The sequence below is a fragment of the Oncorhynchus gorbuscha genome, linkage group LG09 (genome assembly GCF_021184085.1).
Source record: "Oncorhynchus gorbuscha isolate QuinsamMale2020 ecotype Even-year linkage group LG09, OgorEven_v1.0, whole genome shotgun sequence".
NCBI classification, from domain to species: Eukaryota; Metazoa; Chordata; class Actinopteri; order Salmoniformes; family Salmonidae; genus Oncorhynchus; species Oncorhynchus gorbuscha.
In genome coordinates, this window is record NC_060181.1 from 62,633,676 (window position 1) to 62,648,920 (window position 15,245).

Sequence of the window (15,245 nt, forward strand, 5' to 3'; positions counted from 1 at the left end):
TCAAAACTTGAGACATCTGTGGCATTGCGTTTTGTGACAAAACTGCACATTTTAGAGTGGCTTTTTATTGTCCCCAGCAAGGGTGCATCTGTGTAATGATCATGCTGTTTAATCAGTTTCTTATTATGCCACACCTGTCAGGTGGATAGATTATCTTGGCAAAGGTGAAATGCTCACTAATAGGGATGTAAAGAAATTTGTGCACATTTTAGAGAAAGAGGCCTTTTGGGTATTTTGCACATTTCTGGGACCTTTTTTTTCAGCTCATGAAACATTGGACAAACAATTGACATGTTGCGTTTATATTTTTGTTTAGTATATGAACTAACTCTATCAAGTCTTTGAAATTGTTGCATGTTGTGTTTATTTTTTGTTCCGTGTAGTTTAATCAACAGTTTGAATCAGTGAAAACAGTTTCTGGGTCAAACACTTCAATGCTCTCTTGTTTCATTGGTTTCTATTTAAAATGTGTATGACAGTAATTTCTTTGGTTTTATGAAACATGGAACTGCATTTTTCATGTTTTTCTTGTCCTTTTCTCTTCCTATTTCAACTGACTGCGTGAGAGATGTAGGACTGTGAAGCGCAAAACAGAGTAGGCGCAGTAGACATGTCAGCATGGCCATAGTAGAGACGGTTGGCAGTTGCACTGAAGGAGAGGAGGCTCAGTTTCAAAAGGGGGCACTGTTGCGCCATTGCAGCCATGCAAAATGACATTTTCCTGCACTAAATGTATTTCTCTCTTTTGATATGCATGCTGTGGTGTGTGATTTTTGTGTGCTTTTGTCTCGGGTGCAGTTGATGTTAAGAAGCTTCTATTTTGACATCAGCATTTTAAGAGTATACATTTTTAATGCCCTCAGAAGGTCTTATCCAGCAGTTGTTGGATTCTTAAGCCTCTGATTTGAGATAATATTCAGGCTGCCAATGCTGTAATACACCTGTTACTAGTAATACGAGGCTGTTAAGCAGAGGTTTTTGAGATAAGAAACTTCAAATGACCAATTAATTAAGTAAACTATGTAATTTATTGAAAAGTCATATGTTTCTGCCCAGAGCACTTAAATGAACAGTATTTACCACGATCATCCATCAATGCTCTTTTTATATTCATGGCAATAAATCAATTCTGGTCACATGTTGTGGTTTGAGGATGAATTCACATAATACTACTTCTCTCTAGGGATCCACAAACGTGATTAATCTGAATGGGCAAAGTCTGTTGTGCACGCCAGAATGAGTCACTCGTAATGCAAGCTTTACATCACATCAAATATCAAATATTCCCAACAGATTTGTGCTTCCAACAATAGCCCTCCTGATTTAAAAACAGCATCCCAAAGCTCTAGAAATAACACGTAGAACCACAATGACAGTCCATGCCAATCTCAAGGAAGTTTATTTGCCTGAGACACCAATATTCCCATCACATCCAAGTTAGGTCCAACAGACTCTAGTCTATGTCAACCTCTAGGACAGTGGGAAGGGAACTGAGCGAGCCCCATGACAGGTGGCATGCTGGGAAGGCGGAGGACTGGGTAGATGTAGACACCAGCGGTTGGAGAACATAATGAGCAGATCAAAGTGTCTGACACGGCAGTGTAGCAGAGTGTCAGAGGAACAGTGCTGTTGCAGCGTGGGGGCGGGGGACATGGGAGGTCTCAATGACAAGTCAATCAGGAACACTCCACATTCCCAATGACATGTTCTCTCCCCCTTGACAGGCCCTTCTGCGCTGATCGTTAGGCAAACTCATCATTCAGATGGGGTCTATACCGACTTAAAGAGAAGTTTACGAGTAGCTCACATTTACACACATTGGCATGCATGCACAGATTGGCAAGCACACACAAGCACAATCTTTTGAGCACAGCTATTATAAACTCAGCAACAAAAAAAAGTCCTCTCACTGCCAACTGCGTTTATTTTCAGCAAACTTAACGTGTGTTTATTTGTATAAACATTCAACAATTGAGACATAAACTGAACAAGTTCCACAGACATGTGACGAACAGAAATGGAATATGTGTCCCTGGGGGGGGGTCGATATCAAAGGTAACAGTCAGTATCTGGTGTGGCTACCAGCTGCATTAAGTACTACAGTGCATCTCTTCCTCATGAACTGCACGAGATTTGCCCGTTTTTGCTGTGAGATGTTACCCCACTCTCCCACCAAGGCACCTGCAAGTTCCCGGACATTTCTGGGGGAAATGGCCCTAGCCTTCACACTCTGATTCAACAGGTCCCAGACGTGCTCAATGGGATTGAGATCGAGGCTCTTTGCTGTCCATGGCATAACACTGACATTCTTGTCTTGCAGGAAATCACGCACAGAACGAGCAGTATGGCTGGTGGCATTGTCATACTGGAAGGTAATATCAGGATGAGCCTGCAGGAAGGGTACCACATGAGGGAGGAGGATGTCTTCCCTGTAACGCACAGCGTTGAGATTGCCTGCAATGACAACAAGCTCAGTCTGATGATGCTATGACACACCTCCCCAGACCATGACAGACCCTCCACCTTCAAATCGATCCCGCTTCAGAGTACAGGCCTCGGTGTAATGCTCATTCCTTTGACGATAAACGCAAATCCGACCATTACCCCTGGTGAGACAAAACCGTGACACGTCAGTGAAGAGCACTTTTTGCCAGTCATGTCTGGTCCAGCAACGGTGGGTTTGTGCCCATACGTGACGTTGTTGCCGGTGATGTCTGGTGAGGACCTGCCTTACAACAGGCCTACAAGCCCTCAGTCCAGCCTCTCTCAGCCTATTGCGGACAGTCTGAGCACTTTTAATTTTTTATTTATTTTACCTTTATTTAACTAGGCAAGTCAGTTAAGAACAAATTCTTATTTTCAATGGCGGCCTAGGAACAGTGGGTTAACTGCCTGTTCAGGGGCATAACGACAGATTTGTACCTTGTCAGCTCGGGAATTTGAACTTGCAACCTTCCGGTTACTAGTCCAACGCTCTAACCACTAGGCTACCCTGCCCAGTCTGAGCACTGATGGAGGGATTGTGCGTTCCTGGTGTAACTCCTGTGCACGTGTTGTTACACGTGGTCTGCTACTGCGAGGACGACCAGCTGTCCGTCCTGTCTCCCTGTAGCGCTGTCTTAGGCGTCTCACAGTATGGACATTGCAGTTTATTGCCCTGGCCACATCTGCAGTCCTCATGCCTCCTTGCAGCATACTTAAGGCATGTTCACTCAGATGAGCAGGGACCCTGGGCATCTACCTTTTGGTGTTTTCCAGAGTCAGTAGAAAGGCCTCTTTAGTGTCCTAAGTTTTCATAACTGTGACCTTAATTGCCTACCATCTGTAAGCTGTTAGTGTATTAACTACCATTCCACATGTGCATGTTCATCAATTGTTTATGGTTTGTTGAATAAGCATGGCAAAAGTGTTTAAACCCTTTACATTGAAGATCTGTTAAGTTATTTTGATTTTTACTAATTATCTTTGAAAGACAGGGTCCTGAAAAAGGGATGATTATTTTTTTGCTGAGTTTATATTCAGACCCAGTTATTAGCATTGTCTTTGAAATATGAGTGAAACATACTTGCCCATGAAGCAAAACATGCCTAGTTATTAGATATTATACTGAATAAAAATATCGATGCAACATGCAACAATTTCAAAGATGTTTGTAACGGTCATCGTAGGTGGAAGAAGGAGAGGACCAAGGTGCAGCGTGGTAAGTGTTCATGTTGGAAATGTTATCAAAACTGAAGACTAAACAAAATAACAATGAGGAACAACGAGAACGAGCACCTGGAGGGAGGAGATGGAGAGACAGCCGGGTGCATGGGGCTGCCACATGAGGCCTGGTGCGTGGAGGAGGCACCGGATGGACCAGATCGTGGAGGCGCACTGGAGGTCTCGAGCACCGAGCCTGCACAACCTGTCCTGGTTGAATACCCCCTGTAGCCCGGCAAGTGCAGCGGGGTGGAACAGACCGCACTGGGCTGTGCTGGCGAACCCGGGACCGTGCGTAGGGCTGGTGCCATATAACCTGGTATAACCCGAGGAGACGCACTGGAGGCCAGATGCGCTGAGCCGGCTTCATTCCTCCTGGCTTGATGCCTACTCTAGCCCGGCGACGGTGACTGCCCGGTCAACCTCTTTCCACGGTAAGCACGGGGAGTTGGCTCAGGTCTCCTACCTGACTTAGCCATACTCCCCGTTTACCCCCCCAATATTTTTTTGCGGGCTACCTCTCGTCCCTGTTGCGCTGCCGTGCAAACTCCTCATATCATCGCCGCCCGGCTTTAGCTGTCTCCAGCTCTTCCCTGGGGCGGTGATATTCCCCAGCCTGTGCCGAGGGTCCCTTACCATCCAAAATCTCCTCCCCATGTCCAGGAGTCCAGAACCCTCTGCTCCTGGTTACCACGCTGCTTGGTCTGGTTGTGGTGCGTAGTTCTGTAACGGTCGTCGTAGGTGGAAGAAGGAGAGGACCAAGGTGTAGCGTGGTAGGTGTTCATGTTGGAAATTTAATCAAAACTGAACACGAAACAAAATAGCAACGAGGAACAACAAAACAGTTCTGTCAGGTGACACACACACAAAACAGAAAACTACCCACAACTCAAGGGTGAAACCAGGCTGCCTAAGTATGGTTCTCAATCAGAGACAATGATTGACAGCTGCCTCTGATTGGGAACCATACCAGGCCAAACACATAGAAATACAAACATAGAACAAAACATAGAATACCAACCCACATCACACCCTGACGAAACTAAAAATAGAAACATACAAAGCAATCTACGGTCAGGGCGTGACAATGTTACTGAGTTACAGTTCACATGAGGAAAACAGTCAATTTAAACATTAGGCCCTAATCTATGGATTTCACATGACTGGGAATACAGATATGCATCTGTTGGTCACAGATACCTTAAATAAAGGTAGGGGCATGGATCAGAAAACCAATCAGTATCTGGTGTTACCAAAATTTGACTCATGTAGTGCGACACATCTCCTTTGCCTAGAGTTGATCAGGCTGTTGATTGCAGCCTGTATAATGTTGTCCCACTCCTCTTCAATGGCTCTGCGAAGTTGATGGTTATTGTCGGGAACTGGAACATGCTGTCGTACATGTCAATCCAGAGCATCCCAAACATGCTCAATGTGTGACATGTCTGGTGAACTGGGACATTTTCAGCTTCCATTAATTGTGTACAGATCCTTGCGTCATGGGGCCTTGCATTATTGTGCTTTATCATGCTGAAACATGAGGTGATGGCGTGAATTGGTCAGCTCTCCAGGGTGCCAGTGGCCATCAAAGGTGAGCAAACCCATATTTTCATCAGCTGTCCTGTCCTGTTGGCTGGTCTCAGATGGTCACGCAGGTGAAGAAGCCAGATGTGAGGTCCTGGGCTGATGGGGTCACACATTGTCTGCGGTTGTGAGGCCAGTTGGACGTACTGCCAAATTCTCTAAAACAACTCTGTAGACAGCTTATGGTAAAGAAGTTAACATTACATTCTCTGGCAAAAGCTCTGGTGGACATTCCTGCAGTCAGCATGCCAATTGCACGCTCCTACAAAACTTGAGACATCTGTTGCTTTGTGTTGTGTGAAAAAACGGCACATTTTAGAGTGGCCTTTTATTGTCCCCAGCACAAGGCACACCTTTGTAAAGATCATGGTTTAATCAGCTTCTTGATATTCCACACCTGTCAGGTGGATGAATTATCTTGGCAAAGGAAAAATGCTCACTAACAGGGATGCAAACAAATTTCTGCACAAAACTTTTGAGAAATAAGCTTTTTGTGCGTATTGAAATTTCTGGGATCTTGTATTTCAGCTCATGAAACATGGGACAAACACTTTACATGTTGCGTTTATATTTTTGTTCAGTATATTTTACCGCATGGGGATGTCACCATGGAAGGCCAAACAACTCTATCCCACCAAAACAGGAGGAAATATCAGGTGGTATTTTCAAACAGCTCTTACAATAAAAGGGCATTATCATAATTTTAACAATATTATTCTAACCTTACTATTCAAATATACAGTGCCTTTGCTACTATAGCCCAGAGAAACGCATTGAATAACACATTCATAAATGTCAAAAAAGACAGTAAAAATACATTATATTAAAAATGGTGTTGAAGTGTCTGTCCTATATCTAGGAGATATAAGAATGCTCAGGAAATATATATATATATATTTTATTTATTTTTACACATATTTAACCTCTTTTTGGTTAGGCACAAAACTACATTCACAGTTCCGTGTTCGTGAGAATCTCCCCTTTCCACAGTGGGGTCATAATAGTTTCTAGGTCAAACCGTTCGAATGCTACAGACATTTTGGTGAGAAGACCGATTTTCGGGATGACAAACACCACTCTAGCTCTGCCACCTTTCACCGCATATGCAGAAGTGTGACATAGGCGTATACGATGGCTTGAGACACATCCATTGCAAAAAAAAAAAAACGATAGTCCTATCTCTAGTTTAAACTGACAGATTTTGATGGGGATTTTTAAAATTATGTTACTCAGATTGACACACCGGTGCATCAATAGACTCTAGGGGGGTTAATGGATGTGATAGCAGAAAACTGAAGATGGATCAACAACATTCTAGTTACTCCACAACACTAACCTAATAGACAAAGTGAAAAGAAGGAAGCCTGTACAGAATAAAAATGTTCCAAAACTTGCAAACAAGGCACTGAAGTAATACTGCTAAAAATGTTGTCCTCTATACATTGTTATGTTTGGGGCAAATCCAATGCAACACATTACTGAGTACCATGCTCCAATATCTTCAATCATAGTGTCGGCTGCATCATGTTATGGGTATGCTTGTAATTGTTAAGGACTGGAGTTTCAGGATACAAAATAAATGGAATGGAGATAATCACATGCAAAATCCTAGTGTAAAACCTGGTTCAGTCTGATTTCTACCAGACACTTGGAGATGAATTCACCATTCAGCAAGATAATAACGTAAAACAGACCGAAACAAATCTAAAAACATGTTTTCATTTTGTCATTATGGGGTGTAGATGGGTGAGAGGGAAAAAATGTTGAATTCAGGTTGTAACAACCAAATGTGGAATAAGTCAAGGGGTATGAATACTTTATAAAACAGGGAAATCACATTTTTTTACTGCACTAAGCCTATGCGTTTATTTTGTCTTCCTGTCCTTGTTAGAGGAGCAGGCGGTCTTGACACCTATCCACTGAGCCTGCAGGATATGATTTCACAGACATGTGAAGGATGTGAAAGTGCCTCTGTCCTTTTGTCAGTTTCTTCTCTTTGGTTTTGTCTCACTCATTTTGTATAGATAATGTTAGATTAAAGGCAATATGAGTACATGTTCTACTCAATTCATTGACGGATACACCTTTGTCCAGAATTCCTCAACATGACAATGTAATCTATCTACCCCATAGGTGGAGAGGAGTCACATGTATGGTAGTGCAAAACCAAAAGTTAGACAAAACAATGCAGTTCTCAAATGGGGATTTAACTCTTAAGACTTAACAGGCAACTTGGGGAATAATGTCCCAAAATAAAGTCCTCACTAAAGCATGGTAAACACTCCAAATCAAACACTGGCTCTTTAAGGCAATAACTTAAGTAAACTTAAGTACTTGGGAAGATAATCTTATACCCCAGGGCAGAGAGAGCTTAATCCTTGTGCATATTGGGGTTCTGTTCTGGTTGGGCCAACGCCCACCACAGAGCTTTGGCAGGTTCTCCTCACAGCTCTCCTCTCTGTGAATGCTACTGCATGGCCTTTGTGTTGCTTCTGCACCGCTAATTGCAGCCAGGTGTGTAAGGTGTGCAGCTGCAGTCAATTAAGTCTCTGTGGAGTGTTGCCAAACAAACCTTGTATCGAGTCATTTAGCCACCAAATGGGTCCAAAAGCAGTCTGTTTCCACCCCTACACTCTTCGGGTGCTCAAAGTACATCCTAATATCAGTATTATACGGGACCTCTATCATAGTGTAACGGGGATACTGCAAGCCTTGGGATGCCTCTCTGTTTTTAGCTCAGTTTTTCTTCAAACTGTAATACCCACTCTCTGTGAGGAAGAAGTCTGATTAGATTTAGCTTCATCACCCTGTGTTTCACTGCCAGCTTTAGCAGAAAAAGATCTCATTAATCTAGAATGCCAAATTGCGCCTACTAAAGATGTGTGTGGAAATGTATGCACTCTCTCAGCAAGAGTGACGAGCAATTTCTCCAGTCCGTGAAAATATTCTGTACCATCCTTACCAGCTGCGCTGTAATTTCAGCTGAAAGAGACATTTAGAAAAGGGAGAGTGGCTTTCAAAAACATATTTGACAATAAATAGTGTTTGCCCCTGAACGTTTTGGCAAAGGAGATATCTTGACAGCCCGTGAGTGGTGGACTCCACTGAGCCATGTGTGACTCTTCGAAGACATCTTTTGAAATGCAATCATGTCCAACACCATGTCATTTTCCACTTGAGATCTCGTTTATTTAAGCGTTTGTCTCTCATTTCCCCCTAGATTACACACCTCGATTATCGCCCCCTTGAAAATGGCCTCATTTAAAATGAAAAACACAAACATCCCTCCAAGGCAATACGTACCCAGTGAAAAGCCAGTACGTAGAGCCAGTATATACGATTGAGTGATGAATAGCTAAAGATGAATGTATAGCAGCCTAGGGTTGGACACCATGTTGGAGATGAAGTTGATTAAGCTTGAAATTGCAAGTTGAACCCATGAACCCATGTGAAATTGTGAAAATAAAATATGAATACATTCACAGACACTTTCAGTGCAGACTATAATACTCGATTGGAACACAGTAGTAGGCTAGACTGAAAGATGTGCAGGCTTTCATTTCAGCCATTTCTGTAAACATAGACTCCTTAATCCTTTGGTGATATGAACTTAACCAATTCAGCATCTATTCCTAGTGTGAAAAGGATTGCATTTGTAAAGGAGAGCTAAAGGCTATTTGACTGGGTCGCTGAATGAGAGTAATTCTAGGAGGACAAATATCTGTGTAATATACTCTATGTTATAAACTCTATATCTCTATGTTTGGTGTAAACATAGGCCTGATAAGCATGGTTGAAATAGTGTTGAAATGCCAATCAGCATTGATGATGTCCAATATGGCTTTTCATATCAAACTAATGCCCAATCCCCTTTCCTTGAGGCATGATTCATTTTCAGTCTCTTCCTAACAGTTGGGATACTCCCCCAGGTCATGTAGCGATGGCTCAGGATTTGATCCACAATAACAAGTCTGCTTTCAACACCAGTGCCACTTGGCGGGAAATGCATGCATGTGGCGTAACAACTCATGCAAACAGAAATGGAACAAAGTCAAGCCAATGGCGATGAGACAGTGGAGGCTGCCAGTTTTAAAGTGTAAGTGCCCCTAAAAACCAACTTCTAATTTAGAAAACAGCCTATTGTGGCATTTTCAAGGAAACCATATACAACATGAATCGTGACCAAATATGTAGTCTGTGAAGGAAAGAAATCACATGGAAAAAGTGGTAAGAAAGATAGGTAAAACAATATATATAAGTTGAGACACTTTTTACATTCAGCAATGTTTTTTTTTAAACAAAGATATCTACATATGTTTCAGGATGCTGTGTATCCCTTGAAATAATCAGAATTAATGTAAACATAACAGTTTTAAAAACATAGCTTGTTCAAACATAGAGGTTCTTGGCACAACTTACCCCAGTTATGGGAGCATTGGGTCAGGGTAAGTTGAGCCGCCTTGGGGTAAGTGGGTGATGGTGCTATTGACAATGATCAATGTTGCTGGTAGGTCAAAGTTGAATTCATGGAAGGGGGTGTGGTATATTGTATATCTTAAATGTACGCCGACATTCGGATATAGACATATTGGTTAAATATCACCTACCCTTCCATTACTTGACCAGTTGTCTGGGACAGAGATGTTGTTTCGATGTGCCAATTCGTAAGCAACTTCTCTGCATTTGAGGTTACTAAGCCCATGAAACTGGTTCGTGAAATTCTTGATATGTCTAGCAAGCTCAGACTCCATGTCATAAGATAAGAACTTGTGTGCCTCTGCTACTCTATCGTAGCCTCTCTTCCGCACAGGTACATTAACATATTTTTTTTGTCTAATGGACTTTTCCCCTTCTCTCATTTCCTTGGCCATTCTCTAAGATCCTCAAGAGGGCCTAGACCCCTGCTTGTTTTACATTTGTATCCACGGGGCATGATGATGTCGGCTATGTAACAATAAAAACGCATGACACATTGCAAAAACATTATGCAAATTCTACATAAAACTGACAAAATGTCATCATAATTTGAATGTGGTTTAGTGGCCATTGGCTGAACTTACTGTACCCCAAAGCAAACATTTGTACTATATTAGCATACAGAGCTACAATGATGCACTTTCATGGTAGGTTTAATACCTCATGTTATAACTTATAGAGTTACCCCAACTGATGTAGATTAAAGACTTAAAACAATCTACTTTGGTTTAGATACAAGCATCATGAATCCTGTAATACAATACGTTTATTTAACGTTCTGTAATTTATTCCCTAACTAACCCCAGAGTGGGCTATCCAAAGTCAAACCAATTTTGCCACTGTCATACACCAGCCGGCTAAAGCTAATTGGCCAAATAATTTGGCAAACTCTTCCCACTTGCGAACACACACACACATGAGACACCTGCATCATACCACACCCCAAAACCAACTCATGTCATGGCTGCTAGCATTTCTTTAAAAATTAGGCCAAATCAGGAAGTGCAGTTGCCCTTCAACATCTTCCATTATTTACAAGGCCAGCCAAGTCGTCTGCCCTGGGATGCTTACATAACTTAAGACTTTTAACTCCTCCATTTATAGAGCTGGAGATACTCTGAGCCAACGCAGATTAAGGCGCTCACTCAAGGGTGTAAAATCGGCATTGCCTCAAAACATGATTTGAACCTCCCTCTTGGCCATAATATTAAATAGCAACAACTCCTACACCACCAAGAAAACATCATTTTTCTGAGAATATACATTGATTACTTTTTTGGGGGGGAAAAATTGCATGAATTTGTTGGATAAGCTGTTGGGGCAAGCTTTAAATAGAACTTTTATTCCGATTTCCATATGTAACACACATTGAGGAGGAAAAGCTGGGAGGGGAAAATACTTTAGGGAATCTCTTGAAATCCAGTTAATTTGCTCCCTGGCCAAAATTAAGCCCGCAGCTTTCATAAATTACCATTTCATTAAGATTCAGAAGCAAAACAGATTTAACTATTCATGTATTCTTCGGCACTCTGGCCCCGTCTCTGATTAGATTTTAATTACATGACTTTGTCTTAAACAAATGAGGGGCGGCAGCATAAAGGGCTATTTGTCTTAACTGATAATGAGTGCACCTGAAAGGTAGGTCTGCTGAAAGAAGGATATCCTTCTTGAGCAGGAACAAAAAGCCCACTTCTGGCTCCTCTCTCCTTCCTGTTGTTTACCTTCCACAGAAATGAATGTAATGAAACCCAGGCTCTCCATAACCGAGACCCAGAGGACACCATTTCACACTTAGTCACAGTGTCAGAACCTATCCTGCCTCTCTGTAGAGTCTCTCCTCACCTCTTATCTCCTCCCAGCTCTATGCCCCTGTTTCTTAAATGTCATTACTTTTCACAACCCTTCAGGATGGCATATTCAACGGCTCATATTCAACACCTGTGTCAGATGGAGAGCAACAGGAAGAGGTCAGGGTCAATTATTGTTCTTCTGTTGGCGTGTTTGAACAAGTGTGTGTGACTGTGTGCGTGCGTGTCTGCTCGTACATATGTGCCCGTGTGAGTGTGTATGTGTGCACATGCATGCATGTGTCTGGGCACCGTGCACATGTGCATGTCCGTAGCAGAGGAGGCTGGTGGGAGGAGCTATAGGAGGACAGGCTCATTGAAATGGCTGGAATGGAATAAATAGAACGGTATTAAACATACATGGAAACCACATGTTTGACTCTGTTCCATTGATTCCATTCCAGCCATTACAATGAGCCCGTCCTCATACAGCTCCTCCCACCAACCTCCTCTGGTATGTAGGTGTATGCGATTTCTGTAGGTGTGTGTGAGTTCCACTGAGTGGCTACCATGCAAGCTTAATGTTATGTAGTCAGATGCAGAACCTTTGCTTTCATTCCTTGGCACGCTTTCCACCAGCTGTACAGCATTACTGTGTAAATGGTTTTAGAATGCCCAGGAACACCTCTCCCACTTTGATACATTTGCTCACTTCCAGGGACAGACACCAGGATAACAAATACAAGGTGTCTGAGGGATGGTGATTTCCCCTCCCCAGCCTAAGAAGCTTCCATCTGCCATGTTCCCTTATGCCTGTAACAAGCCCCAGAATCCCATTCCAAAGGCACTGTAGAGGGAAGTAGACTTGCCCCCATGGTATGGTTGGTAAAGTTATTTGAATAGGCCTCTGCTGTTTGTAAATTGTACATGTGCAACTTTAACCATGTTCTAGGAGTGTAGGTTCTCCTGTCATGTCGAGTCGAGTCTTGCGTTGTATTGTGTTCAAATTGATGACATAACAACTCATCTAAATGAGTTCTCTACACGGCACAGGCAGAAATGTACACTTGCAATCTATATGAAATCCCGTCAACCATCTGTGCAGTGATAGTATTCTACACATGGAAATATAATGAATAGAATAGTCTTGGAACCTCTGACCCTGACAGTTTGACTGGTAAACTCATGGGAACACTCGCAATGGTTGCCTGATATTGTGATCCAATGATCAAATCAAATCACATTTTATTTGTCACATACACATGATTAGCACATGTTAATGCGAGTGTAGCGAAATGCTTGTGCTTCTAGTTCCGACAATGCAGTAATACCCAATAAGTAATCTAACCTAACAATTCCACAACTACTACCTTATACACACAAGTGTAAAGGGATAAAGAATATGTACGCACATAAAGATTTATGAATTAGTGATGGTACAGAACGGCATAGGCAAGATGCAGTAGATGGTATAGAGTACAGTATATACATATGAGATGAGTAATGTAGGGTGTGTAAACATAAAAGTGGCATTGTTTAAAGTGGCTAGTGATACATATATTACATAAAGATGGCAAGATGCAACAGTTTAAATGAGTACAGTATATACATATACATATGAGATGAGTAATGTAGGGTATGTAAACATTATATTAAGTGGCATTGTTTAAAGTGGCTAGTGATACATTTTTACATACATTTCCATTATTAGAGTGTCTGGAGTTGAGTCAGTGTGTTGGCAGCAGCCACTCAATGTTAGTGGTGGCTGTTTAACAGTCTGATGGCCTTGAGATAGAAGCTGTTTTTCAGTCTCTCGGTCCTTGCTTTGATGCACCTGTACTGACCTCGCCTTCTGGATGATAGCGGGGTGAATACGCAGTGGCTCAGGTGGTTGTTGTCCTTGATGATCTTTATGGCCTTCCTGTGACATCGGTTGGTGTAGGTGTCCTGGAGGGCAGGTAGTTTGCCCCCAGTGATGCGTTGTGGAGACCTCACTACCCTCTGGAGAGCCTTACGGTTGTGGGCGGAGCAGTTGCCGTACCAGGCGGTGATACAGCCCGACAGGATGCTCTCGATTGTGCATCTGTAGAAGTTTGTGAGTGCTTTAGTGAGAAGCCAAAGTTCTTCAGCCTCCTGAGGTTGAAGAGGCGCTGCTGCGCCTTCTTCACCACGCTGTCTGTGTGGGTGACCAATTCAGAAACTTGAAACTTTCTACCCTCTCCACTACTGTCCCGTCGATGTGAGTGTTGACGTTGAGTGTGAGGTTATTTTCCTGACACCACACTCCGAGGGCCCTCACCTCCTCCCTGTAGGCCATCTCGTCGTTGTTGGTAATCAAGCCTACCACTGTAGTGTCGTCCACAAACTTGATGATTGAGTTGGAGGTGTGCATGGCCTCGCAGTCGTGGGTGAACAGGGAGTACAGGAGAGGGCTCAGAACGCATCATTGTGGGGCCCCAGTGTTGAGGATTAGCGGGGTGGAGATGTTGTTACCTACCCTCACCACCTGGTGGCGGCCCGTCAGGAAGTCCAGTACCCAGTTGCACAGGGCGGGGTCGAGACCCAGGGTCTCGAGCTTGATGACGAGTTTGGAGGGTACTATGGTGTTAAATGCTGAGCTGTAGTCGATGAACAGCATACTCACATAGGTATTCCTCTTATCCAGATGGGTTAGGGCCGTGTGCGGTGTGGTTGTAGTGGTATGTAGAAAGTTCACTCAAATGTTGCTAACTGATGTGGCTCATGCAATGGGATATATTTTGTGTAATGTCAGTTTAAACTAAACATTAAACAAATCACAGCATAGATTGATGGGTACACTTCCTGATTTTACTTTCTGCTTTACCTTCCTGCTTTGCTCTAATGGGTACACTCAAAATGGCCACCAGTCCACCCATTATGCCATTATTGATTGAATGGGGACATCCATTCTATTTATTTGATTTTTATGTTTCTACATGCGTGGGTAGGTTGTGCTAAAAATTGTGAATATCTCATCCTTTACATGGTTAGTACCCATAGAATTCCGCAGTACCCTACTACAGTATGACACGTGTTGACTGAAGCTTCAAGACCTCACATTCCTTCAGTTAGTGCTCTCTTATGAGGGACATCACACACACCATCTCCTGATACGCCTGTGGGAAGGAGAGTGTAATGATCCCTGTTAATGATCTCTGTAAAATCCGGAAGCCAGGTTTTGCCACTGTAAGCAGCATACAGTCCCTTATGGCTTGGCCACACTAATTCATATTGGCTAATAGCCACAGAGCTGGGCTCTTCCCTCCCCCTCTCACCCTTCCTATCCTCCTCCTTTTTACATCCATCCGTTCCTTCCACCAATTAGAGCCCAGCGATGAATGTTAATGAGACGAGGTGTTTGAAGTGGTTGTAATCAGCCTCAGACATGTCCGGTGCCCTGAGGTCTATATTACATTACTCTTAACGTCTGCCGACTCTATCTATCCGCTTTCTGAGAGTTCTATGGTTCTGTCATCCTTATTCCCCCTTTTCATCTTTATATATCAGTACTAGACTCACTGAATGTGAGTGAAAGGATCCTCAAACGATTTTATAATACTGTGTAGGTGACCTTGTGTTGATGTCGATTGTGAGATCTGGATCATCTTTTATGAATCATGATTACTTTCTTGGTTCATGTGTGTTTTATGACTCTCGGCCTCTAGTGGTGAGGAG